Source organism: Spermophilus citellus, assembly GCF_964194105.1.
Source record: "Spermophilus citellus genome assembly, chromosome: 13".
NCBI classification, from domain to species: domain Eukaryota; kingdom Metazoa; phylum Chordata; class Mammalia; order Rodentia; family Sciuridae; genus Spermophilus; species Spermophilus citellus.
The window spans coordinates 39,900,360-39,928,323 of record NC_138193.1 but is presented as its reverse complement, the minus strand read 5'-3'; positions in this window follow the sequence as shown (position 1 = coordinate 39,928,323).

Sequence of the window (27,964 nt, the reverse complement as noted above, 5' to 3'; positions counted from 1 at the left end):
AAGCCAGCACAAACCGTGCTTGATTTACAGTTCCAAATACATCTATCAATATAGGAGAAAACAGAGTGAAACGCCAAAATTCAAACTGTTACTGGAAACGAACGCTTCAACATAGAAGAACGAAATTTGGGGAACCAAGTGGGCTTAATGTACTGATCATTACCTGAAAGTATCATCCAGTTTGGGAGAAAAAATATTTGCTGAGATTTCTGGAGATTCGTAATTTTTGGAAGCTTGGCAACCCCTTTCAATGAAAGTGTTTCTCGTCTGTCACTGCTTAGGGCTACACCAATAGGAAACAAAATATAGAGATAGAACTTGAAACTACTTAATTGTGTCAAGTTTCAAGAAGGTAGCACAAACCGTGTTTGATTTAGAGTTCCAAATACATCTATCAATATAGGAGAAAACAGAGTGAAACGTAAAAATTCAAACTGTTACTGGAAACAAACGCTTCAACATAGAAGAACAAAATTTGGGGAACCAAGTGGGCTTAGTGTACTGATCATTACCTGAAAGTATCATCCAGTTTGGGTGAAAAAATGTTTGCTGAGATTTCTGGAGATTCGTAATTTTTGGACGCTTGGCAACCCCTTTCAATGAAAGTGTTTCTCATCTGTCACTGCTTAGGGCTACACCAATAGGAAACAAAATATAGAGATAGAACTTGAAACTACTTAATTGTGTCACGTTTCAAGAAGCTAGCACAAACCGTGCTTGATTTAGAGTTCCAAATACATCTATCAATATAGGAAAAACAGAGGGAAATGCCAAAATGCAAACTGTTACTGGAAACGAACGCTTCAACATAGAAGAACGAAATTTGGGGAACCAAGTGGGCTTAGTGTACTGATCATTACCTGAAAGTATCATCCAGTTTGGGTGAAAAAATATTTGCTGAGATATCTGGAGATTCGTAATTTTTGGAAGCTTGGCAACCCCTTTCAATGTAAGTGTTTCTCGCCTGTCACTGCTTAGGGCTACATCAATCGGAAACGGAACATAGAGATAGAACTTGAAACTACTTAACTGTGTCAAGTTTCAAGAAGCTAGCACAAACCGTGCTTGATTTAGAGTTCCAAATACATCTATCAATATTGGAGAAAACAGAGTGAAACCTAAGAATTCAAACTGTTACTGGAAACGAAAGCTTCAACATTGAAGAACGAAATTTGGGGAACAAAGTGGGCTCAGTGTACTGATCATTGCCTGAAAGTATCACCCAGTTTGGGTGTAAAAATATTTGCTGAGATTTCTGGAGATTCGTAATTTTTGGAAGCTTGGCAACCCGTTTCAATGAAAGTGTTTCTCGCCTGTCACTGCTTAGGGCTACATCAATAGGAAACAGAACATAGAGATAGAACTTGAAACTACTTAATTGTGTCAAGTTTCAAAAAGCTAGCACAAACCGTGCTTGATTTAGAGTTCCAAATACATCTATCAATATAGGAGAAAACAGAGTGAAATGCCAAAATTCAAACTGTTACTGGTAACGAACGCTTCAACATAGAAGAACGAAATTTGGAGAATCAAGTGGGCTTAGTGTACTGATCATTACCTGAAAGTATCATCAAGTTTGGGTGAAAAAATGTTTGCTGAGATTTCTGGAGATTCGTAATTTTTGGACGCTTGGCAACCCCTTTCAATGAAAGTGTTTCTCGTCAGTCACTGCTTAGGGCTACACCAATAGGAAACAAAATATAGAGATAGAACTTGAAACTACTTAATTGTGTCAAGTTTCATGAAGCTAGCACAAACCGTGCTTGATTTAGAGTTCCAAATACATCTATCAATATGAGAAAACAGATTGAAATGCCAAAATTCAAACTGTTACTGGAAACGAACGCTTCAACATAGAAGAACGAAATTTGGGGAACCAAGTGGGCTCAGTGTACTGATCATTACCTGAAATTATCATCCAGTTTGGGTGACAAAATATTTGCTGAGATTTCTGGAGATTCGTAATTTTTGGAAGCTTGGCAACCCCTTTCAATGAAAGTGTTTCTTGCCTGTCACTGCTTAGGGCTACATCAATAGGAAACAGAACATAGAGATAGAACTTGAAACTACTTAATTGTGTCAAGTTTCAAGAAGCTAGCACAAACCGTGTTTGATTTAGAGTTCCAAATACATCTATCAATATAGGAGAAAACAGAGTGAAACGCCAAAATTCAAACTGTTACTGGAAACGAACGCTTCGACATAGAAGAACGAAATTTGGGGAACCAAGTGGGCTTAGTGTACTGATCATTACCTGAAAGTATCATCCAGTTTGGGTGAAAAAATGTTTGCTGAGATTTCTGGAGATTCGTAATTTTTGGACGCTTGGCAACCCCTTTCAATGAACGTGTTTCTCGTCTGTCACTGCTTAGGGCTACACCAATAGGAAACAAAATATAGAGATAGAACTTGAAACTAATTAATTGTGTCAAGTTTCAAGAAGCTAGCACAAACCGTGCTTGATTTAGAGTTCCAAATACATCTATCAATATAGGAGAAAACAGGGTGAAACGCCAAAATTCAAACTGTTACTGGAAACGAACGCTTCGACATAGAAGAACGAAATTTGGGGAACCAAGTGGGCTTAGTGTACTGATCATTACCTGAAAGTATCATCCAGTTTGGGTGAAAAAATGTTTGCTGAGATTTCTGGAGATTCGTAATTTTTGGACGCTTGGCAACCCCTTTCAATGAACGTGTTTCTCGTCTGTCACTGCTTAGGGCTACACCAATAGGAAACAAAATATAGAGATAGAACTTGAAACTAATTAATTGTGTCAAGTTTCAAGAAGCTAGCACAAACCGTGCTTGATTTAGAGTTCCAAATACATCTATCAATATAGGAGAAAACAGGGTGAAACGCCAAAATTCAAACTGTTACTGGAAACGAACGCTTCGACATAGAAGAACGAAATTTGGGGAACCAAGTGGGCTTAGTGTACTGATCATTACCTGAAAGTATCATCCAGTTTGGGTGAAAAAATGTTTGCTGAGATTTCTGGAGATTCGTAATTTTTGGACGCTTGGCAACCCCTTTCAATGAACGTGTTTCTCGTCTGTCACTGCTTAGGGCTACACCAATAGGAAACAAAATATAGAGATAGAACTTGAAACTAATTAATTGTGTCAAGTTTCAAGAAGCTAGCACAAACCGTGCTTGATTTAGAGTTCCAAATACATCTATCAATATAGGAGAAAACAGAGTGAAACGCCAAAATTCAAACTGTTACTTGAAACGAACGCTTCAACATAGAAGAAGGAAATTTGGGGAACCAAGTGGGCTCAGTGTACTGATCATTACCTGAAAGTATCATCCAGTTTGGGTGACAAAATATTTGCTGAGATTTCTGGAGATTCGTAATTTTTGGAAGCTTGGCAACCCCTTTCAATTAAAGTGTTTCTTGCCTGTCACTGCTTAGGGCTACATCAATAGGAAACAGAACATAGAGATAGAACTTGAAACTACTTAATTGTGTCAAGTTTCAAGAAGGTAGCACAAACCGTGTTTGATTTAGAGTTCCAAATACATCTATCAATATAGGAGAAAACAGAGTGAAACCTAAAAATTCAAACTGTTACTGGAAACAAAGCTTCAACATTGAAGAACGAAATTTGGGGAACAAAGTGGGCTCAGTGTACTGATCATTACCTGAAAGTATCACCCAGTTTGGGTGTAAAAATATTTGTTGAGATTTCTGGAGATTCGTAATTTTTGGAAGCTTGGCAATCCCTTTCAATGAAAGTGTTTCTCGCCTGTCATTGCTTAGGGCTACATCAATAGGAAACAGAACATAGAGATAGAACTTGAAACTAATTAATTGTGTCAAGTTTCAAGAAGCTAGCACAAACCGTGTTTGATTTAGCGTTCCAAATACATCTATCAATATAGGAGAAAACAAAGTGAAACCTAAAAATTCAAACTGTTACTGGAAACGAAAGCTGCAACATTGAAGAACGAAATTTGGGGAACAAAGTGGGCTCAGTGTACTGATCATTACCTGAAAGTATCACCCAGTTTGGGTGTAAAAATATTTGCTGAGATTTCTGGAGATTCGTAATTTTTGGACGCTTGGCAACCCCTTTCAATGAAAGTGTTTCTCGTCTGTCACTGCTTAGGGCTACACCAATAGGAAACAGAACATAGAGATAGAACGTGAAACTACTTAATTGTGTCAAGTTTCAAGAAGCTAGCACAAACCGTGCTTGATTTAGAGTTCCAAATACATCTATCAATATAGGAGAAAACAGAGTGAAACGCCAAAATTCAAACTGTTACTGGAAACGAACGCTTCGACATAGAAGAACGAAATTTGGGGAACCAAGTGGGCTTAGTGTACTGATCATTACCTGAAAGTATCATCCAGTTTGGGTGAAAAAATGTTTGCTGAGATTTCTGGAGATTCGTAATTTTTGGACGCTTGGCAAACCCTTTCAATGAACGTGTTTCTCGTCTGTCACTGCTTAGGGCTACACCAATAGTAAACAAAACATAGAGATAGAACTTGAAACTACTTAATTGTGTCAAGTTTCTAGAAGCTAGCACAAACCGTGCTTGATTTAGAGTTCCAAATACATCTATCAATATGAGAAAACAGAGTGAAACGCCAAAATTCAAACTGTTACTGGAAACGAACGCTTCAATATAGTAGAACGAAATTTGGGGAAACAAGTGGGCTTAGTGTACTGATCATTACCTGAAGGTATCATCAAGTTTGGGTGAAAAAATGTTTGCTGAGATTTCTGGAGATGAGTAATTTTTGGAAGCTTGGCAACCCCTTTCAATGAAAGTGTTTCTCGTCTGTCACTGCTTAGGGCTACATCAATAGGAAACAAAATATAGAGATAGAACTTGAAACTACTTAATTGTGTCACGTTTAAAGAAGCTACCACAAACCGTGCTTGATTTAGAGTTCCAAATACATCTATCAATATAGGAGAAAACAGAGTGAAATGCCAAAATTCAAACTGTTACTGGAAACGAACGCTTCAACATAGAAGAACGAAATTTGGGGAACCAAGTGGGCTTAGTGTACTGATCATTACCTGAAAGTATCATCCAGTTTGGGTGAAAAAATATTTGCTGAGATTTCTGGAGATTCGTAATTTTTGGAAGCTTGGCAACCCCTTTCAATGAAAGTGTTTCTCGCCTGTCACTGCTTAGGGCTACATCAATAGGAAACAGAACATAGAGATAGAACATGAAACTACTTAATTGTGTCAAGTTTCAAGAAGGTAGCACAAACCTTGCTTTATTTAGAGTTCCAAATACATCTATCAATATAGGAGAAAACAGAGTGAAACCTAAAAATTCAAAATGTTACTGGAAACGAAAGCTTCAACATTGAAGAACGAAATTTGGGGAACAAACTGGGCTCAGTGTACTGATCATTACCTGAAAGTATCACCCAGTTTGGGTGTAAAAATATTTGCTGAGATTTCTGGAGATTCGTAATTTTTGGAAGCTTGGCAACCCCTTTCAATGAAAGTGTTTCTCGCCTGTCAATGCTTAGGGCTACATCAATAGGAAACAGAACATAGAGATAGAACTTGAATCTAATTAATTGTGTCAAGTTTCAAGAAGCTAGCACAAACCGTGCTTGATTTAGAGTTCCAAATACATCTATCAATATAGGAGAAAACAGAGTGAAATGCCAAAATTCAAACTGTTACTGGAAATGAACGCTTCAACATAGAAGAAAGAAATTTGGGGAACCAAGTGGGCTTAGTGTACTGATCATTACCTGAAAGTATCATCCAGTTTGGGTGAAAAAATGTTTGCTGAGATTTCTAGAGATTCGTAATTTTTGGACGCTTGGCAACCCCTTTCAATGAAAGTGTTTCTCGCCTGTCACTGCTTAGGGCTACATCAATCAGAAACACAACATAGAGAAAGAACTTGAAACTACTTAACTGTGTCAAGTTCAAGAAGCTAGCACAAACCGTGCTTGATTTAGAGTTCCAAATACATCTATCAATATAGGAGAAAACAGAGTGAAATGCCAAAATTCAAACTGTTACTGGAAAGGAACGCTTAGACATAGAAGAACGAACTTTGGGGAACCAAGTGGGCTTAGTGTACTGATCATTACCTGAAAGCATCATCAGGTTTGGGTGAAAAAATGTTTGCTCAGATTTCTGGAGATTCGTAATTTTTGGACGCTTGGCAACCCCTTTCAATGAAAGTGTTTCTCGTCTGCCACTGCTTAGGGCTACACCAATAGGAAACAAAATGTAGAGATAGAACTTGAAACTACTTAATTGTGTCAACTTTCAAGAAGCTAGCACAAACCGTGCTTGATTTAGAGTTCCAAATACATCTATCAATATAGGAGAAAACAGAGTGAAACGCCAAAATTCAAACTGTTACTGGAAACGAACGCTTGAACATAGAAGAACGAAATTTGGGGAACCAAGTGGGCTTAGTGTACTGATCATTACCTGAAAGTATCATCCAATTTGGGAGAAAAAATATTTGCTGAGATTTCTGGAGATTCGTAATTTTTGGAAGATTGGCAACCCCTTTCAGTGAAAGTGTTTCTCGCCTGTCACTGCTTAGGGCTACAACAATAGGAAACAGAACGTAGAGATAGAACTTGAAACTAGTTAATTGTGTCGAGTTTCAAAAAGCTAGCACAAACCGTGTTTGATTTAGAGTTCCAAATACATCTATCAATATATGAGAAAACAGAGTGAAACGCCAAAATTCAAACTGTTACTGGAAACGAACGCTTCAACATAGAAGAACGAAATTTGGGGAACCAAGTGGGCTCAGTGTCCTGATCATTACCTGAAAGTATCATCCAGTTTGGGTGAAAAAATATTTGCTGATATTTCTGGAGATTCGTAATTTTTGGAAGCTTGGCAACCCCTTTCAATTAAAGTGTTTCTTGCCTGTCACTGCTTAGGGCTACATCAATAGGAAACAGAACATAGAGATAGAACTTGAAACTACTTAATTGTGTCAAGTTTCAAGAAGGTAGCACAAACCGTGTTTGATTTAGAGTTCCAAATACATCTATCAATATAGGAGAAAACAGAGTTAAACCTAAAAATTCAAACTGTTACTGGAAACGAAAGCTTCAACATTGAAGAACGAAATTTGGGAAACAAAGTGGGCTCAGTGTACTGATCATTACCTGAAAGTATCACCCAGTTTGGGTGTAAAAATATTTGCTGAGATTTCTGGAGATTCGTAATTTTTGGAAGCTTGGCAACCCCTTTCAATGAAAGTGTTTCTCGCCTGTCACTGCTTAGGGCTACATCAATAGGAAACAGAACATAGAGATAGAACTTGAAACTAGTTAATTGTGTCAAGTTTCAAGAAGCTAGCACAAACCGTGCTTGATTTAGAGTTCCAAATACATCTATCAATATAGGAGAAAACAGAGTGAAACGCCAAAATTCAAACTGTTACTGGAAACGAACGCTTCAACATGGAAGAACGAAATTTGGGGAACCAAGTGGGCTTATTGTCCTGATCATTACCTGAAAGTATCATCCAGTTTGGGTGAAAAAATGTTTGCTGAGATTTCTGGAGATTCGTAATTTTTGGACGCTTGGCAACCCCTTTCAATGAAAGTCTTTCTCGCCTGTCACTGCTTAGGGCTACATCAATAGGAAACAGAACATAGAGTTAGAACTTGAAACTTCTTAATTGTGAAAAGTTTCAAGAAGCTAGCACAAACCGCGCTTGATTTAGAGTTCCAAATACATCTATCAATAAAGGAGAAAACAGAGTGAAACGCCAAAATTCAAACTGTTACTGGAAACGAACGCTTCAACACAGAAGAACGAAATTTGGGGAATCAAGTGGGCTTAGTGTTCTGATCATTACCTGAAAGTATCATCCAGTTTGGGTGAAAAAATGTTTGCTGAGATTTCTGGAGATTTGTAATTTTTGGACACTTGGCAACCCCTTTCAATGAAAGTGTTTCTCGTCTGTCACTGCTTAGGGCTACACCAATAGGAAACAAAATATAGAGATAGCACTTGAAACTACTTAATTGTGTCAACTTTCAAAAAGCTAGCACAAACCGTGCTTGATTTAGAGTTCCAAATACATCTATCAATGTAGGAGAAAACAGAGTGAAATGCCAAAATTCAAACTGTTACTGGAAACGAACGCTTCAACATAGAAGAACGAAATTTGGGGAACCAAGTGGGCTTAGTGTACTGATCATTTCCTGAAAGTATCATCCAGTTTGGGTGAAAAAATATTTGCTGAGATTTCTGGAGATTCGTAATTTTTGGAAGCTGGGCAACCCCTTTCAATGAAAGTGTTTCTCGCCTGTCACTGCTTAGGGCTACATCAATAGGAAACAGAACATAGAGATAGAACTTGAAACTACTTAATTGTGTCAAGTTTCAAGAAGGTAGCACAAATCGTGTTTGATTTAGAGTTCCAAATACATCTATCAATATAGGAGAAAACAGAGTGAAACCTAAAAATTCAAACTGTTACTGGAAACGAAAGCTTCAACATTGAAGAACGAAATTTGTTGAACAAAGTGGGCTCAGTGTACTGATCATTACCTGAAAGTATCACTCAGTTTGGGTGTAAAAATATTTGCTGAGATTTCTGGAGATTCGTAATTTTTGGAAGCTTGGCAACCCCTTTCAATGAAAGTGTTTCTCGCCTGTCACTGCTTAGGGCTACATCAATAGGAAACAGAACATAGAGATAGAACTTGAAACTAATTAATTGTGTCAAGTTTCAAGAAGCTAGCACAAACCGTGTTTGATTTAGCGTTCCAAATACATCTATCAATATAGGAGAAAACAGAGTGAAACCTAAAAATTCAAACTGTTACTGGAAACGAATGCTTCAACATAGAAGAACGAAATTTGGAGAATCAAGTGGGCTTAGTGTACTGATCATTACCTGAAAGTATCATCAAGTTTGGGTGAAAAAATGTTTGCTGAGATTTCTGGAGATTCGTAATTTTTGGACGCTTGGCAACCCCTTTCAATGAAAGTGTTTCTCGTCAGTCACTGCTTAGGGCTACACCAATAGGAAACAAAATATAGAGATAGAACTTGAAACTACTTAATTGTGTCAAGTTTCATGAAGCTAGCACAAACCGTGCTTGATTTAGAGTTCCAAATACATCTATCAATATGAGAAAACAGATTGAAATGCCAAAATTCAAACTGTTACTGGAAACGAACGCTTCAACATAGAAGAACGAAATTTGGGGAACCAAGTGGGCTCAGTGTTCTGATCATTACCTGAAAGTATCATCCAGTTTGGGTGACAAAATATTTGCTGAGCTTTCTGGAGATTCGTAATTTTTGGAAGCTTGGCAACCCCTTTCAATGAAAGTGTTTCTCGCCTGTCACTGCTTAGGGCTACATCAATAGGAAACATAACATAGAGATAGAACTTGAAACTACTTAATTGTGTCAAGTTTCAAGAAGCTAGCACAAACCGTGTTTGATTTATAGTTCCAAATACATCTATCAATATAGGAGAAAACAGAGTGAAACGTAAAAATTCAAACTGTTACTGGAAACGAAAGCTTCAACATTGAAGAACGAAATTTGGGGAACAAAGTGGGCTCAGTGTACTGATCATTACGTGAAAGTATCACCCAGTTTGGGTGTAAAAATATTTGTTGAGATTTCTGGAGATTCGTAATTTTTGGAAGCTTGGCAACCCCTTTCAATGAAAGTGTTTCTCGTCTGTCACTGCTTAGGGCTACACCAATAGGAAACAAAATATAGAGATAGAACTTGAAACTACTTAATTGTGTCAAGTTTCAAGAAGGTAGCACAAACCGTGTTTGATTTAGAGTTCCAAATACATCTATCAATATAGGAGAAAACAGAGTGAAACGTAAAAATTCAAACTGTTACTGGAAACAAACGCTTCAACATAGAAGAACAAAATTTGGGGAACCAAGTGGGCTTAGTGTACTGATCATTACCTGAAAGTATCATCCAGTTTGGGTGAAAAAATGTTTGCTGAGATTTCTGGAGATTCGTAATTTTTGGACGCTTGGCAACCCCTTTCAATGAAAGTGTTTCTCGTCTGTCACTGCTTAGGGCTACACCAATAGGAAACAAATTATAGAGATAGAACTTGAAACTACTTAATTGTGTCACGTTTCAAGAAGCTAGCACAAACCGTGCTTGATTTAGAGTTCCAAATACATCTATCAATATAGGAAAAACAGAGGGAAATGCCAAAATGCAAACTGTTACTGGAAACGAACGCTTCAACATAGAAGAACGAAATTTGGGGAACCAAGTGGGCTTAGTGTACTGATCATTACCTGAAAGTATCATCCAGTTTGGGTGAAAAAATATTTGCTGAGATATCTGGAGATTCGTAATTTTTGGAAGCTGGCAACCCCTTTCAATGAAAGTGTTTCTCGCCTGTCACTGCTTAGGGCTACATCAATCGGAAACGGAACATAGAGATAGAACTTGAAACTACTTAACTGTGTCAAGTTTCAAGAAGCTAGCACAAACCGTGCTTGATTTAGAGTTCCAAATACATCTATCAATATTGGAGAAAACAGAGTGAAACCTAAGAATTCAAACTGTTACTGGAAACGAAAGCTTCAACATTGAAGAACGAAATTTGGGGAACAAAGTGGGCTCAGTGTACTGATCATTACCTGAAAGTATCACCCAGTTTGGGTGTAAAAATATTTGCTGAGATTTCTGGAGATTCGTAATTTTTGGAAGCTTGGCAACCCGTTTTAATGAAAGTGTTTCTCGCCTGTCACTGCTTAGGGCTACATCAATAGGAAACAGAACATAGAGATAGAACTTGAAACTTATTAATTGTGTCAAGTTTCAAGAAGCTAGCACAAACCGTGTTTGATTTAGAGTTCCAAATACGTCTATCAATATAGGAGAAAACAGAGTGAAACGCCAAAATTCAAACTGTTACTGGAAACGAACGCTTCAACATAGAAGAACGAAATTTGGGGAACCAAGTGGGCTTAGTGTACTGATCATTACCTGAAAGTATCATCCAGTGTGGGAGAAAAAATCTTTGCTGAGATTTCTGGAGATTCGTAATTTTTGGACGCTTGGCAACCCCTTTCAATGAAAGTGTTTCTCGACTGGCACTGCTTAGGGCTACACCAATAGGAAACAAAATATAGAGATATAACTTGAAACTACTTAATTGTGTCAAGTTTCAAGAAGGTAGCACAAACCGTGCTTGATTTAGAGTTCCAAATAAATCTATCAATATAGGAGAAAACAGAGTGAAACCTAAAAATTCAAACTGTTACTGGAAACGGAAGCTTCAAAATTGAAGAACGAAATTTGGGGAACAAAGTGGGCTCAGTGTACTGATCATTACCTGAAAGTATCACCCAGTTTGGGTGTAAAAATATTTGCTGAGATTTCTGGAGATTCGTAATATTTGGAAGCTTGGCAACCCCTTTCAATGAAAGTGTTTCTCGCCTGTCACTGCTTAGGGCTACATCAATAGGAAACAGAACATAGAAATAGAACTTGAAACTTATTAATTGTGTCAAGTTTCAAGAAGCTAGCACAAACCGTGTTTGATTTAGAGTTCCAAATACATCTATCAATATAGGAGAAAACAGAGTGAAACCTAAAAATTCAAACTGTTACTGGAAACGAAAGCTGCAACATTGAAGAACTAAATTTGGGGAAAAAGTGTGCTCTGTGTACTGATCATTACCTGAAAGTATCACCCAGTTTGGGTGAAAAAATGTTTGCTGAGATTTCTGGAGATTCGTAATTTTTGGAAGCTTGGCAACCCCTTTCAATGAAAGTGTTTCTCCCCTGTCACTGCTTAGGGGTACATCAATAGGAAACAGAACATAGAGATAGAACTTGAAACTACTTAATTGTGTCAAGTTTCAAAAAGCTAGCACAAACCGTGCTTGATTTAGAGTTCCAAATACATCTATCAATATAGGAGAAAACAGAGTGAAATGCCAAAATTCAAACTGTTACTGGAAACGAACGCTTCAACATAGAAGAACGAAATTTGGGGAACCAAGTGGGCTTAGTGTACTGATCATTACCTGAAAGTATCATCCTGTTTGGGTGAAAAAATATTTGCTGAGAATTCTGGAGATTCGTAATTTTTGGACGCTTAGCAACCCCTTTCAATGAAAGTGTTTCTCGCCTGTCACTGCTTAGGGCTACATCAATAGGAAACAGAACATAGAGATAGAACTTGAAACTAATTAATTGTGTCAAGTTTCAAGAAGCTAGCACAAACCGTGTTTGATTTAGAGTTCCAAATACATCTATCAATATAGGAGAAAACAGAGTGAAACGCCAAAATTCAAACTGTTACTGGAAACGAACGCTTCAACATAGAAGAACGAAATTTGGGGAACCAAGAGGGCTTAGTGTACTGATTATTACCTGAAAGTATCATCCAGTTTGGGTGAAAAAATATTTGCTGAGATTTCTGGAGATTCGTAATTTTTGGAAGCTTGGCAACCCCTTTCAATGAAAGTGTTTCTCGTCAGTCACTGCTTAGGGCTACACCAATAGGAAACAAAATATAGAGATAGAACTTGAAACTACTTAATTGTGTCAAGTTTCATGAAGCTAGCACAAACCGTGCTTGATTTAGAGTTCCAAATACATCTATCAATATGAGAAAACAGATTGAAATGCCAAAATTCAAACTGTTACTGGAAACGAACGCTTCAACATAGAAGAACGAAATTTGGGGAACCAAGTGGGCTCAGTGTTCTGATCATTACCTGAAAGTATCATCCAGTTTGGGTGACAAAATATTTGCTGAGCTTTCTGGAGATTCGTAATTTTTGGAAGCTTGGCAACCCCTTTCAATGAAAGTGTTTCTCGCCTGTCACTGCTTAGGGCTACATCAATAGGAAACATAACATAGAGATAGAACTTGAAACTACTTAATTGTGTCAAGTTTCAAGAAGCCAGCACAAACCGTGCTTGATTTACAGTTCCAAATACATCTATCAATATAGGAGAAAACAAAGTGAAACGCCAAAATTCAAACTGTTACTGGAAACGAACGCTTCAACATAGAAGAACGAAATTTGGGGAACCAAGTGGGCTTAATGTACTGATCATTACCTGAAAGTATCATCCAGTTTGGGAGAAAAAATATTTGCTGAGATTTCTGGAGATTCGTAATTTTTGGAAGCTTGGCAACCCCTTTCAATGAAAGTGTTTCTCGTCTGTCACTGCTTAGGGCTACACCAATAGGAAACAAAATATAGAGATAGAACTTGAAACTACTTAATTGTGTCAAGTTTCAAGAAGGTAGCACAAACCGTGTTTGATTTAGAGTTCCAAATACATCTATCAATATAGGAGAAAACAGAGTGAAACGTAAAAATTCAAACTGTTACTGGAAACAAACGCTTCAACATAGAAGAACAAAATTTGGGGAACCAAGTGGGCTTAGTGTACTGATCATTACCTGAAAGTATCATCCAGTTTGGGTGAAAAAATGTTTGCTGAGATTTCTGGAGATTCGTAATTTTTGGACGCTTGGCAACCCCTTTCAATGAAAGTGTTTCTCGTCTGTCACTGCTTAGGGCTACACCAATAGGAAACAAATTATAGAGATAGAACTTGAAACTACTTAATTGTGTCACGTTTCAAGAAGCTAGCACAAACCGTGCTTGATTTAGAGTTCCAAATACATCTATCAATATAGGAAAAACAGAGGGAAATGCCAAAATGCAAACTGTTACTGGAAACGAACGCTTCAACATAGAAGAACGAAATTTGGGGAACCAAGTGGGCTTAGTGTACTGATCATTACCTGAAAGTATCATCCAGTTTGGGTGAAAAAATATTTGCTGAGATATCTGGAGATTCGTAATTTTTGGAAGCTGGCAACCCCTTTCAATGAAAGTGTTTCTCGCCTGTCACTGCTTAGGGCTACATCAATCGGAAACGGAACATAGAGATAGAACTTGAAACTACTTAACTGTGTCAAGTTTCAAGAAGCTAGCACAAACCGTGCTTGATTTAGAGTTCCAAATACATCTATCAATATTGGAGAAAACAGAGTGAAACCTAAGAATTCAAACTGTTACTGGAAACGAAAGCTTCAACATTGAAGAACGAAATTTGGGGAACAAAGTGGGCTCAGTGTACTGATCATTACCTGAAAGTATCACCCAGTTTGGGTGTAAAAATATTTGCTGAGATTTCTGGAGATTCGTAATTTTTGGAAGCTTGGCAACCCCTTTCAATGAAAGTGTTTCTCGCCTGTCACTGCTTAGGGCTACATCAATAGGAAACAGAACATAGAGATAGAACTTGAAACTTATTAATTGTGTCAAGTTTCAAGAAGCTAGCACAAACCGTGTTTGATTTAGAGTTCCAAATACGTCTATCAATATAGGAGAAAACAGAGTGAAACGCCAAAATTCAAACTGTTACTGGAAACGAACGCTTCAACATAGAAGAACGAAATTTGGGGAACCAAGTGGGCTTAGTGTACTGATCATTACCTGAAAGTATCATCCAGTGTGGGAGAAAAAATCTTTGCTGAGATTTCTGGAGATTCGTAATTTTTGGACGCTTGGCAACCCCTTTCAATGAAAGTGTTTCTCGACTGGCACTGCTTAGGGCTACACCAATAGGAAACAAAATATAGAGATATAACTTGAAACTACTTAATTGTGTCAAGTTTCAAGAAGGTAGCACAAACCGTGCTTGATTTAGAGTTCCAAATAAATCTATCAATATAGGAGAAAACAGAGTGAAACCTAAAAATTCAAACTGTTACTGGAAACGAAAGCTTCAAAATTGAAGAACGAAATTTGGGGAACAAAGTGGGCTCAGTGTACTGATCATTACCTGAAAGTATCACCCAGTTTGGGTGTAAAAATATTTGCTGAGATTTCTGGAGATTCGTAATATTTGGAAGCTTGGCAACCCCTTTCAATGAAAGTGTTTCTCGCCTGTCACTGCTTAGGGCTACATCAATAGGAAACAGAACATAGAAATAGAACTTGAAACTTATTAATTGTGTCAAGTTTCAAGAAGCTAGCACAAACCGTGTTTGATTTAGAGTTCCAAATACATCTATCAATATAGGAGAAAACAGAGTGAAACCTAAAAATTCAAACTGTTACTGGAAACGAAAGCTGCAACATTGAAGAACTAAATTTGGGGAAAAAGTGTGCTCTGTGTACTGATCATTACCTGAAAGTATCACCCAGTTTGGGTGAAAAAATGTTTGCTGAGATTTCTGGAGATTCGTAATTTTTGGAAGCTTGGCAACCCCTTTCAATGAAAGTGTTTCTCCCCTGTCACTGCTTAGGGGTACATCAATAGGAAACAGAACATAGAGATAGAACTTGAAACTACTTAATTGTGTCAAGTTTCAAAAAGCTAGCACAAACCGTGCTTGATTTAGAGTTCCAAATACATCTATCAATATAGGAGAAAACAGAGTGAAATGCCAAAATTCAAACTGTTACTGGAAACGAACGCTTCAACATAGAAGAACGAAATTTGGGGAACCAAGTGGGCTTAGTGTACTGATCATTACCTGAAAGTATCATCCTGTTTGGGTGAAAAAATATTTGCTGAGAATTCTGGAGATTCGTAATTTTTGGACGCTTAGCAACCCCTTTCAATGAAAGTGTTTCTCGCCTGTCACTGCTTAGGGCTACATCAATAGGAAACAGAACATAGAGATAGAACTTGAAACTAATTAATTGTGTCAAGTTTCAAGAAGCTAGCACAAACCGTGTTTGATTTAGAGTTCCAAATACATCTATCAATATAGGAGAAAACAGAGTGAAACGCCAAAATTCAAACTGTTACTGGAAACGAACGCTTCAACATAGAAGAACGAAATTTGGGGAACCAAGAGGGCTTAGTGTACTGATTATTACCTGAAAGTATCATCCAGTTTGGGTGAAAAAATATTTGCTGAGATTTCTGGAGATTCGTAAATTTTGGAAGCTTGGCAACCCCTTTCAATGAAAGTGTTTCTCGCCTGTCACTGCTTAGGGCTACATCAATAGGAAACAGAACATAGAGATAGAACTTGAAACTACTTAATTGTGTCAAGTTTCAAGAAGGTAGCACAAACCGTGTTTGATTTAGAGTTCCAAATACATCTATGAATATTGGAGAAAACAGAGTGAAACCTAAAAATTCAAACTGTTACTGGAAACGAAAGCTTCAACATTGAAGAACGAAATTTGGGGAACAAAGTGTGCTCAGTGTACTGATCATTACCTGAAAGTATCACCCAGTTTGGGTGTAAAAATATTTGTTGAGATTTCTGGAGATTCGTAATTTTTGGAAGCTTGGCAACCCCTTTCAATGAAAGTGTTTCTCGCCTGTCACTGCTTAGGGCTACATCAATAGGAAACAGAACATAGAGATAGAACTTGATACTAATTAATTGTGTCAAGTTTCAAGAAACTAGCACAAACCGTGTTTGATTTAGCGTTCCAAATACATCTATCAATATAGGAGAAAACAGAGTGAAACCTAAAAATTCAAACTGTTACTGGAAACGAACGCTTCAACATAGAAGATCGAAATTTGGAGAATCAAGTGGGCTTAGTGTACTGATCATTACCTGAAAGTATCATCAAGTTTGGGTGAAAAAATGTTTGCTGAGATTTCTGGAGATTCGTAATTTTTGGACGCTTGGCAACCCCTTTCAATGAAAGGGTTTCTCGTCAGTCACTGCTTAGGGCTACACCAATAGGAAACAAAATATAGAGATAGAACTTGAAACTACTTAATTGTGTCAAGTTTCATGAAGCTAGCACAAACCGTGCTTGATTTAGAGTTCCAAATACATCTATCAATATGAGAAAACAGATTGAAATGCCAAAATTCAAACTGTTACTGGAAACGAACGCTTCTACATAGAAGAACGAAATTTAGGGAACCAAGTGGGCTCAGTGTTCTGATCATTACCTGAAAGTATCATCCAGTTTGGGTGACAAAATATTTGCTGAGATTTCTGGAGATTCGTAATTTTTGGAAGCTTGGCAACCCCTTTCAATGAAAGTGTTTCTTGCCTGTCACTGCTTAGGGCTACATCAATAGGAAACATAACATAGAGATAGAACTTGAAACTACTTAATTGTGTCAAGTTTCAAGAAGCCAGCACAAACCGTGCTTGATTTACAGTTCCAAATACATCTATCAATATAGGAGAAAACAGAGTGAAACGCCAAAATACAAACTGTTACTGGAAACGAACGCTTCAACATAGAAGAACGAAATTTGGGGAACCAAGTGGGCTTAATGTACTGATCATTACCTGAAAGTATCATCCAGTTTGGGAGAAAAAATATTTGCTGAGATTTCTGGAGATTCGTAATTTTTGGAAGCTTGGCAACCCCTTTCAATGAAAGTGTTTCTCGTCTGTCACTGCTTAGGGCTACACCAATAGGAAACAAAATATAGAGATAGAACTTGAAACTACTTAATTGTGTCAAGTTTCAAGAAGGTAGCACAAACCGTGTTTGATTTAGAGTTCCAAATACATCTATCAATATAGGAGAAAACAGAGTGAAACGTAAAAATTCAAACTGTTACTGGAAACAAACGCTTCAACATAGAAGAACAAAATTTGGGGAACCAAGTGGGCTTAGTGTACTGATAATTACCTGAAAGTATCATCCAGTTTGGGTGAAAAAATGTTTGCTGAGATTTCTGGAGATTCGTAATTTTTGGACGCTTGGCAACCCCTTTCAATGAACGTGTTTCTCGTCTGTCACTGCTTAGGGCTACACCAATAGGAAACAAAATATAGAGATAGAACTTGAAACTAATTAATTGTGTCAAGTTTCAAGAAGCTAGCACAAACCGTGCTTGATTTAGAGTTCCAAATACATCTATCAATATAGGAGAAAACAGGGTGAAACGCCACAATTCAAACTGTTACTGGAAACGAACGCTTCGACATAGAAGAACGAAATTTGGGGAACCAAGTGGGCTTAGTGTACTGATCATTACCTGAAAGTATCATCCAGTTTGGTGAAAAAATGTTTGCTGAGATTTCTGGAGATTCGTAATTTTTGGACGCTTGGCAACCCCTTTCAATGAACGTGTTTCTCGTCTGTCACTGCTTAGGGCTACACCAATAGGAAACAAAATATAGAGATAGAACTTGAAACTAATTAATTGTGTCAAGTTTCAAGAAGGTAGCACAAACCGTGTTTGATTTAGGGTTCCAAATACATCTATCAATATAGGAGAAAACAGAGTGAAACCTAAAAATTCAAACTGTTACTGGAAACGAAAGATTCAACATTGAAGAACGAAATTTGGGGAACAAAGTGGGCTCAGTGTACTGATCATTACCTGAAAGTATCACCCAGTTTGGGTGTAAAAATATTTGCTGAGATTTCTGGAGATTCGTAATTTTTGGAAGCTTGGCAACCCCTTTCAATGAAAGTGTTTCTCGCCTGTCACTGCTTAGGCCTACATCAATAGGAAACATAACATAGAGATAGAACTTGAAACTACTTAATTGTGTCAAGTTTCAAGAAGCCAGCACAAACCGTGCTTGATTTACAGTTCCAAATACATCTATCAATATAGGAGAAAACAGAGTGAAACGCCAAAATTCAAACTGTTACTGGAAACGAACGCTTCAACATAGAAGAACGAAATTTGGGGAACCAAGTGGGCTTAATGTACTGATCATTACCTGAAAGTATCATCCAGTTTGGGAGAAAAAATATTTGCTGAGATTTCTGGAGATTCGTAATTTTTGGAAGCTTGGCAACCCCTTTCAATGAAAGTGTTTCTCGTCTGTCACTGCTTAGGGCTACACCAATAGGAAACAAAATATAGAGATAGAACTTGAAACTACTTAATTGTGTCAAGTTTCAAGAAGGTAGCACAAACCGTGTTTGATTTAGAGTTCCAAATACATCTATCAATATAGGAGAAAACAGAGTGAAACGTAAAAATTCAAACTGTTACTGGAAACAAACGCTTCAACATAGAAGAACAAAATTTGGGGAACCAAGTGGGCTTAGTGTACTGATCATTACCTGAAAGTATCATCCAGTTTGGGTGAAAAAATATTTGCTCAGATATCTGGAGATTCGTAATTTTTGGAAGCTTGGCAACCCCTTTCAATGAAAGTGTTTCTCGCCTGTCACTGCTTAGGGCTACATCAATCGGAAACGGAACATAGAGATAGAACTTGAAACTACTTAACTGTGTCAAGTTTCAAGAAGCTAGCACAAACCGTGCTTGATTTAGAGTTCCAAATACATCTATCAATATTGGAGAAAACAGAGTGAAACCTAAGAATTCAAACTGTTACTGGAAACGAAAGCTTCAACATTGAAGAACGAAATTTGGGGAACAAAGTGGGCTCAGTGTACTGATCATTGCCTGAAAGTATCACCCAGTTTGGGTGTAAAAATATTTGCTGAGATTTCTGGAGATTCGTAATTTTTGGAAGCTTGGCAACCCGTTTCAATGAAAGTGTTTCTCGCCTGTCACTGCTTAGGGCTACATCAATAGGAAACAGAACATAGAGATAGAACTTGAAACTTATTAATTGTGTCAAGTTTCAAGAAGCTAGCACAAACCGTGTTTGATTTAGAGTTCCAAATACATCTATCAATATAGGAGAAAACAGAGTGAAACGCCAAAATTCAAACTGTTACTGGAAACGAACGCTTCAACATAGAAGAACGAAATTTGGGGAACCAAGTGGGCTTAGTGTACTGATCATTACCTGAAAGTATCATCCAGTGTGGGTGAAAAAATCTTTGCTGAGATTTCTGGAGATTCGTAATTTTTGGACGCTTGGCAACCCCTTTCAATGAAAGTGTTTCTCGACTGGCACTGCTTAGGGCTACACCAATAGGAAACAAAATATAGAGATAGAACTTGAAACTACTTAATTGTGTCAAGTTTCAAGAAGGTAGCACAAACCGTGCTTGATTTAGAGTTCCAAATAAATCTATCAATATAGGAGAAAACAGAGTGAAACCTAAAAATTCAAACTGTTACTGGAAACGAAAGCTGCAACATTGAAGAACTAAATTTGGGGAAAAAGTGTGCTCTGTGTACTGATCATTACCTGAAAGTATCACCCAGTTTGGGTGAAAAAATGTTTGCTGAGATTTCTGGAGATTTGTAATTTTTGGAAGCCTGGCAACCCCTTTCAATGAAAGTGTTTCTCCCCTGTCACTGCTTAGGGGTACATCAATAGGAAACAGAACATAGAGATAGAACTTGAAACTACTTAATTGTGTCAAGTTTCAAAAAGCTAGCACAAACCGTGCTTGATTTAGAGTTCCAAATACATCTATCAATATAGGAGAAAACAGAGTGAAATGCCAAAATTCAAACTGTTACTGGAAACGAACGCTTCAACATAGAAGAACGAAATTTGGGGAACCAAGTGGGCTTAGTGTACTGATCATTACCTGAAAGTATCATCCTGTTTGGGTGAAAAAATATTTGCTGAGAATTCTGGAGATTCGTAATTTTTGGACGCTTAGCAAACCCCTTTCAATGAAAGTGTTTCTCGCCTGTCACTGCTTAGGGCTACATCAATAGGAAACAGAACATAGAGATAGAACTTGAAACTACTTAATTGTGTCAAGTTTCAAGAAGGTAGCACAAACCGTGTTTGATTTAGAGTTCCAAATACATCTATGAATATTGGAGAAAACAGAGTGAAACCTAAAAATTCAAACTGTTACTGGAAACGAAAGCTTCAACATTGAAGAACGAAATTTGGGGAACAAAGTGTGCTCAGTGTACTGATCATTACCTGAAAGTATCACCCAGTTTGGGTGTAAAAATATTTGTTGAGATTTCTGGAGATTCGTAATTTTTGGAAGCTTGGCAACCCCTTTCAATGAAAGTGTTTCTCGCCTGTCACTGCTTAGGGCTACATCAATAGGAAACAGAACATAGAGATAGAACTTGAAACTAATTAATTGTGTCAAGTTTCAAGAAGCTAGCACAAACCGTGTTTGATTTAGCGTTCCAAATACATCTATCAATATAGGAGAAAACAGAGTGAAACCTAAAAATTCAAACTGTTACTGGAAACGAACGCTTCAACATAGAAGAACGAAATTTGGAGAATCAAGTGGGCTTAGTGTACTGATCATTACCTGAAAGTATCATCAAGTTTGGGTGAAAAAATGTTTGCTGAGATTTCTGGAGATTCGTAATTTTTGGACGCTTGGCAACCCCTTTCAATGAAAGTGTTTCTCGTCAGTCACTGCTTAGGGCTACACCAATAGGAAACAAAATATAGAGATAGAACTTGAAACTACTTAATTGTGTCAAGTTTCATGAAGCTAGCACAAACCGTGCTTGATTTAGAGTTCCAAATACATCTATCAATATGAGAAAACAGATTGAAATGCCAAAATTCAAACTGTTACTGGAAACGAACGCTTCAACATAGAAGAACGAAATTTGGGGAACCAAGTGGGCTCAGTGTACTGATCATTACCTGAAAGTATCATCCAGTTTGGGTGACAAAATATTTGCTGAGATTTCTGGAGATTCGTAATTTTTGGAAGCTTGGCAACCCCTTTCAATGAAAGTGTTTCTTGCCTGTCACTGCTTAGGGCTACATCAATAGGAAACAGAACATAGAGATAGAACTTGAAACTACTTAATTGTGTCAAGTTTCAAGAAAGTAGCACAAACCGTGTTTGATTTAGAGTTCCAAATACATCTATCAATATAGGAGAAAACAGAGTGAAACCTAAAAATTCAAACTGTTACTGGAAACGAAAGATTCAACATTGAAGAACGAAATTTGGGGAACCTAGTGGGCTCAGTGTACTGATCATTACCTGAAAGTATCACCCAGTTTGGGTGTTAAAATATTTGCTGAGATTTCTGGAGATTCGTAATTTTTGGAAGCTTGGCAACCCCTTTCAATGAAAGTGTTTCTCGCCTGTCACTGCTTAGGGCTACATCAATAGGAAACAGAACATAGAGATAGAACTTGAAACTACTTAATTGTGTCAAGTTTCAAGAAGGTAGCACAAACCGTGCTTGATTTAGAGTTCCAAATACATCTATCAATATAGGAGAAAACAGAGTGAAACGCCAAAATTCAAACTGTTACTGGAGACGAACGCTTCAACATAGAAGAATGAAATTTGGGGAACCAAGTGGGCTTAGTGTACTGATCATTACCTGAAAGTATCATCCAGTTTGGGTGAAAAAATGTTTGCTGAGATTTCTGGAGATTCGTAATTTTTGGACGCTTGGCAACCCCTTTCAATGAAAGTGTTTCTCGTCTGTCACTGCTTAGGGCTACACCAATAGGAAACAAAATATAGAGATAGAACTTGAAACTACTTAATTGTGTCAACTTTCAAGAAGCTAGCACAAACAGTGTTTGATTTAGAGTTCCAAATACATCTATCAATATAGGAGAAAACAGAGTGAAACGCCAAAATTCAAACTGTTACTGGAAACGAACGCTTCGACATAGAAGAACGAAATTTGGGGAACCAAGTGGGCTTAGTGTACTGATCATTACCTGAAAGTATCATCCAGTTTGGGTGAAAAAATGTTTGCTGAGATTTCTGGAGATTCGTGATTTTTGGAAGCTTGGCAACCCCTTTCAATGAACGTGTTTCTCGTCTGTCACTGCTTAGGGCTACACCAATAGGAAACAAAATATAGAGATAGAACTTGAAACTAATTAATTGTGTCAAGTTTCAAGAAGGTAGCACAAACCGTGTTTGATTTAGAGTTCCAAATACATCTATCAATATAGGAGAAAACAGAGTGAAACCTAAAAATTCAAACTGTTACTGGAAACAAAGCTTCAACATTGAAGAACGAAATTTGGGGAACAAAGTGGGCTCAGTGTACTGATCATTACCTGAAAGTATCACCCAGTTTGGGTGTAAAAATATTTGTTGAGATTTCTGGAGATTCGTAATTTTTGGAAGCTTCCCAATCCCTTTCAATGAAAGTGTTTCTCGCCTGTGATTGCTTAGGGCTACATCTATAGGAAACAGAACATAGAGATAGAACTTGAAACTAATTAATTGTGTCAAGTTTCAAGAAGCTAGCACAAACCGTGCTTGATTTACACTTCCAAATACATCTATCAATATAGGAGAAAACAGAGTGAAACGCCAAAATTCAAACTGTTACTGGAAACGAACGCTTCAACATAGAAGAACGAAATTTGGGGAACCAAGTGGGCTTAATGTACTGATCATTACCTGAAAGTATCATCCAGTTTGGGAGAAAAAATATTTGCTGAGATTTCTGGAGATTCGTAATTTTTGGAAGCTTGGCAACCCGTTTCAATGAAAGTGTTTCTCGCCTGTCACTGCTTAGGGCTACATCAATAGGAAACAGAACATAGAGATAGAACTTGAAACTTATTAATTGTGTCAAGTTTCAAGAAGCTAGCACAAACCGTGTTTGATTTAGAGTTCCAAATACATCTATCAATATAGGAGAAAACAGAGTGAAACGCCAAAATTCAAACTGTTACTGGAAACGAACGCTTCAACATAGAAGAACGAAATTTGGGGAACCAAGTGGGCTTAGTGTACTGATCATTACCTGAAAGTATCATCCAGTGTGGGTGAAAAAATCTTTGCTGAGATTTCTGGAGATTCGTAATTTTTGGACGCTTGGCAACCCCTTTCAATGAAAGTGTTTCTCGACTGGCACTGCTTAGGGCTACACCAATAGGAAACAAAATATAGAGATAGAACTTGAAACTACTTAATTGTGTCAAGTTTCAAGAAGGTAGCACAAACCGTGCTTGATTTAGAGTTCCAAATAAATCTATCAATATAGGAGAAAACAGAGTGAAACCTAAAAATTCAAACTGTTACTGGAAACGAAAGCTGCAACATTGAAGAACTAAATTTGGGGAAAAAGTGTGCTCTGTGTACTGATCATTACCTGAAAGTATCACCCAGTTTGGGTGAAAAAATGTTTGCTGAGATTTCGGGAGATTCGTAATTTTTGGAAGCCTGGCAACCCCTTTCAATGAAAGTGTTTCTCCCCTGTCACTGCTTAGGGGTACATCAATAGGAAACAGAACATAGAGATAGAACTTGAAACTACTTAATTGTGTCAAGTTTCAAAAAGCTAGCACAAACCGTGCTTGATTTAGAGTTCCAAATACATCTATCAATATAGGAGAAAACAGAGTGAAATGCCAAAATTCAAACTGTTACTGGAAACGAACGCTTCAACATAGAAGAACGAAATTTGGGGAACCAAGTGGGCTTAGTGTACTGATCATTACCTGAAAGTATCATCCTGTTTGGGTGAAAAAATATTTGCTGAGAATTCTGGAGATTCGTAATTTTTGGACGCTTAGCAAACCCCTTTCAATGAAAGTGTTTCTCGCCTGTCACTGCTTAGGGCTACATCAATAGGAAACAGAACATAGAGATAGAACTTGAAACTACTTAATTGTGTCAAGTTTCAAGAAGGTAGCACAAACCGTGTTTGATTTAGAGTTCCAAATACATCTATGAATATTGGAGAAAACAGAGTGAAACCTAAAAATTCAAACTGTTACTGGAAACGAAAGCTTCAACATTGAAGAACGAAATTTGGGGAACAAAGTGTGCTCAGTGTACTGATCATTACCTGAAAGTATCACCCAGTTTGGGTGTAAAAATATTTGTTGAGATTTCTGGAGATTCGTAATTTTTGGAAGCTTGGCAACCCCTTTCAATGAAAGTGTTTCTCGCCTGTCACTGCTTAGGGCTACATCAATAGGAAACAGAACATAGAGATAGAACTTGAAACTAATTAATTGTGTCAAGTTTCAAGAAGCTAGCACAAACCGTGTTTGATTTAGCGTTCCAAATACATCTATCAATATAGGAGAAAACAGAGTGAAACCTAAAAATTCAAACTGTTACTGGAAACGAACGCTTCAACATAGAAGAACGAAATTTGGAGAATCAAGTGGGCTTAGTGTACTGATCATTACCTGAAAGTATCATCAAGTTTGGGTGAAAAAATGTTTGCTGAGATTTCTGGAGATTCGTAATTTTTGGACGCTTGGCAACCCCTTTCAATGAAAGTGTTTCTCGTCAGTCACTGCTTAGGGCTACACCAATAGGAAACAAAATATAGAGATAGAACTTGAAACTACTTAATTGTGTCAAGTTTCATGAAGCTAGCACAAACCGTGCTTGATTTAGAGTTCCAAATACATCTATCAATATGAGAAAACAGATTGAAATGCCAAAATTCAAACTGTTACTGGAAACGAACGCTTCAACATAGAAGAACGAAATTTGGGGAACCAAGTGGGCTCAGTGTACTGATCATTACCTGAAAGTATCATCCAGTTTGGGTGACAAAATATTTGCTGAGATTTCTGGAGATTCGTAATTTTTGGAAGCTTGGCAACCCCTTTCAATGAAAGTGTTTCTTGCCTGTCACTGCTTAGGGCTACATCAATAGGAAACAGAACATAGAGATAGAACTTGAAACTACTTAATTGTGTCAAGTTTCAAGAAAGTAGCACAAACCGTGTTTGATTTAGAGTTCCAAATACATCTATCAATATAGGAGAAAACAGAGTGAAACCTAAAAATTCAAACTGTTACTGGAAACGAAAGATTCAACATTGAAGAACGAAATTTGGGGAACCTAGTGGGCTCAGTGTACTGATCATTACCTGAAAGTATCACCCAGTTTGGGTGTTAAAATATTTGCTGAGATTTCTGGAGATTCGTAATTTTTGGAAGCTTGGCAACCCCTTTCAATGAAAGTGTTTCTCGCCTGTCACTGCTTAGGGCTACATCAATAGGAAACAGAACATAGAGATAGAACTTGAAACTACTTAATTGTGTCAAGTTTCAAGAAGGTAGCACAAACCGTGCTTGATTTAGAGTTCCAAATACATCTATCAATATAGGAGAAAACAGAGTGAAACGCCAAAATTCAAACTGTTACTGGAGACGAACGCTTCAACATAGAAGAATGAAATTTGGGGAACCAAGTGGGCTTAGTGTACTGATCATTACCTGAAAGTATCATCCAGTTTGGGTGAAAAAATGTTTGCTGAGATTTCTGGAGATTCGTAATTTTTGGACGCTTGGCAACCCCTTTCAATGAAAGTGTTTCTCGTCTGTCACTGCTTAGGGCTACACCAATAGGAAACAAAATATAGAGATAGAACTTGAAACTACTTAATTGTGTCAACTTTCAAGAAGCTAGCACAAACAGTGTTTGATTTAGAGTTCCAAATACATCTATCAATATAGGAGAAAACAGAGTGAAACGCCAAAATTCAAACTGTTACTGGAAACGAACGCTTCGACATAGAAGAACGAAATTTGGGGAACCAAGTGGGCTTAGTGTACTGATCATTACCTGAAAGTATCATCCAGTTTGGGTGAAAAAATGTTTGCTGAGATTTCTGGAGATTCGTGATTTTTGGAAGCTTGGCAACCCCTTTCAATGAACGTGTTTCTCGTCTGTCACTGCTTAGGGCTACACCAATAGGAAACAAAATATAGAGATAGAACTTGAAACTAATTAATTGTGTCAAGTTTCAAGAAGGTAGCACAAACCGTGTTTGATTTAGAGTTCCAAATACATCTATCAATATAGGAGAAAACAGAGTGAAACCTAAAAATTCAAACTGTTACTGGAAACAAAGCTTCAACATTGAAGAACGAAATTTGGGGAACAAAGTGGGCTCAGTGTACTGATCATTACCTGAAAGTATCACCCAGTTTGGGTGTAAAAATATTTGTTGAGATTTCTGGAGATTCGTAATTTTTGGAAGCTTCCCAATCCCTTTCAATGAAAGTGTTTCTCGCCTGTGATTGCTTAGGGCTACATCTATAGGAAACAGAACATAGAGATAGAACTTGAAACTAATTAATTGTGTCAAGTTTCAAGAAGCTAGCACAAACCGTGCTTGATTTACACTTCCAAATACATCTATCAATATAGGAGAAAACAGAGTGAAACGCCAAAATTCAAACTGTTACTGGAAACGAACGCTTCAACATAGAAGAACGAAATTTGGGGAACCAAGTGGGCTTAATGTACTGATCATTACCTGAAAGTATCATCCAGTTTGGGAGAAAAAATATTTGCTGAGATTTCTGGAGATTCGTAATTTTTGGAAGCTTGGCAACCCGTTTCAATGAAAGTGTTTCTCGCCTGTCACTGCTTAGGGCTACATCAATAGGAAACAGAACATAGAGATAGAACTTGAAACTTATTAATTGTGTCAAGTTTCAAGAAGCTAGCACAAACCGTGTTTGATTTAGAGTTCCAAATACATCTATCAATATAGGAGAAAACAGAGTGAAACGCCAAAATTCAAACTGTTACTGGAAACGAACGCTTCAACATAGAAGAACGAAATTTGGGGAACCAAGTGGGCTTAGTGTACTGATCATTACCTGAAAGTATCATCCAGTGTGGGTGAAAAAATCTTTGCTGAGATTTCTGGAGATTCGTAATTTTTGGACGCTTGGCAACCCCTTTCAATGAAAGTGTTTCTCGACTGGCACTGCTTAGGGCTACACCAATAGGAAACAAAATATAGAGATAGAACTTGAAACTACTTAATTGTGTCAAGTTTCAAGAAGGTAGCACAAACCGTGCTTGATTTAGAGTTCCAAATAAATCTATCAATATAGGAGAAAACAGAGTGAAACCTAAAAATTCAAACTGTTACTGGAAACGAAAGCTGCAACATTGAAGAACTAAATTTGGGGAAAAAGTGTGCTCTGTGTACTGATCATTACCTGAAAGTATCACCCAGTTTGGGTGAAAAAATGTTTGCTGAGATTTCGGGAGATTCGTAATTTTTGGAAGCCTGGCAACCCCTTTCAATGAAAGTGTTTCTCCCCTGTCACTGCTTAGGGGTACATCAATAGGAAACAGAACATAGAGATAGAACTTGAAACTACTTAATTGTGTCAAGTTTCAAAAAGCTAGCACAAACCGTGCTTGATTTAGAGTTCCAAATACATCTATCAATATAGGAGAAAACAGAGTGAAA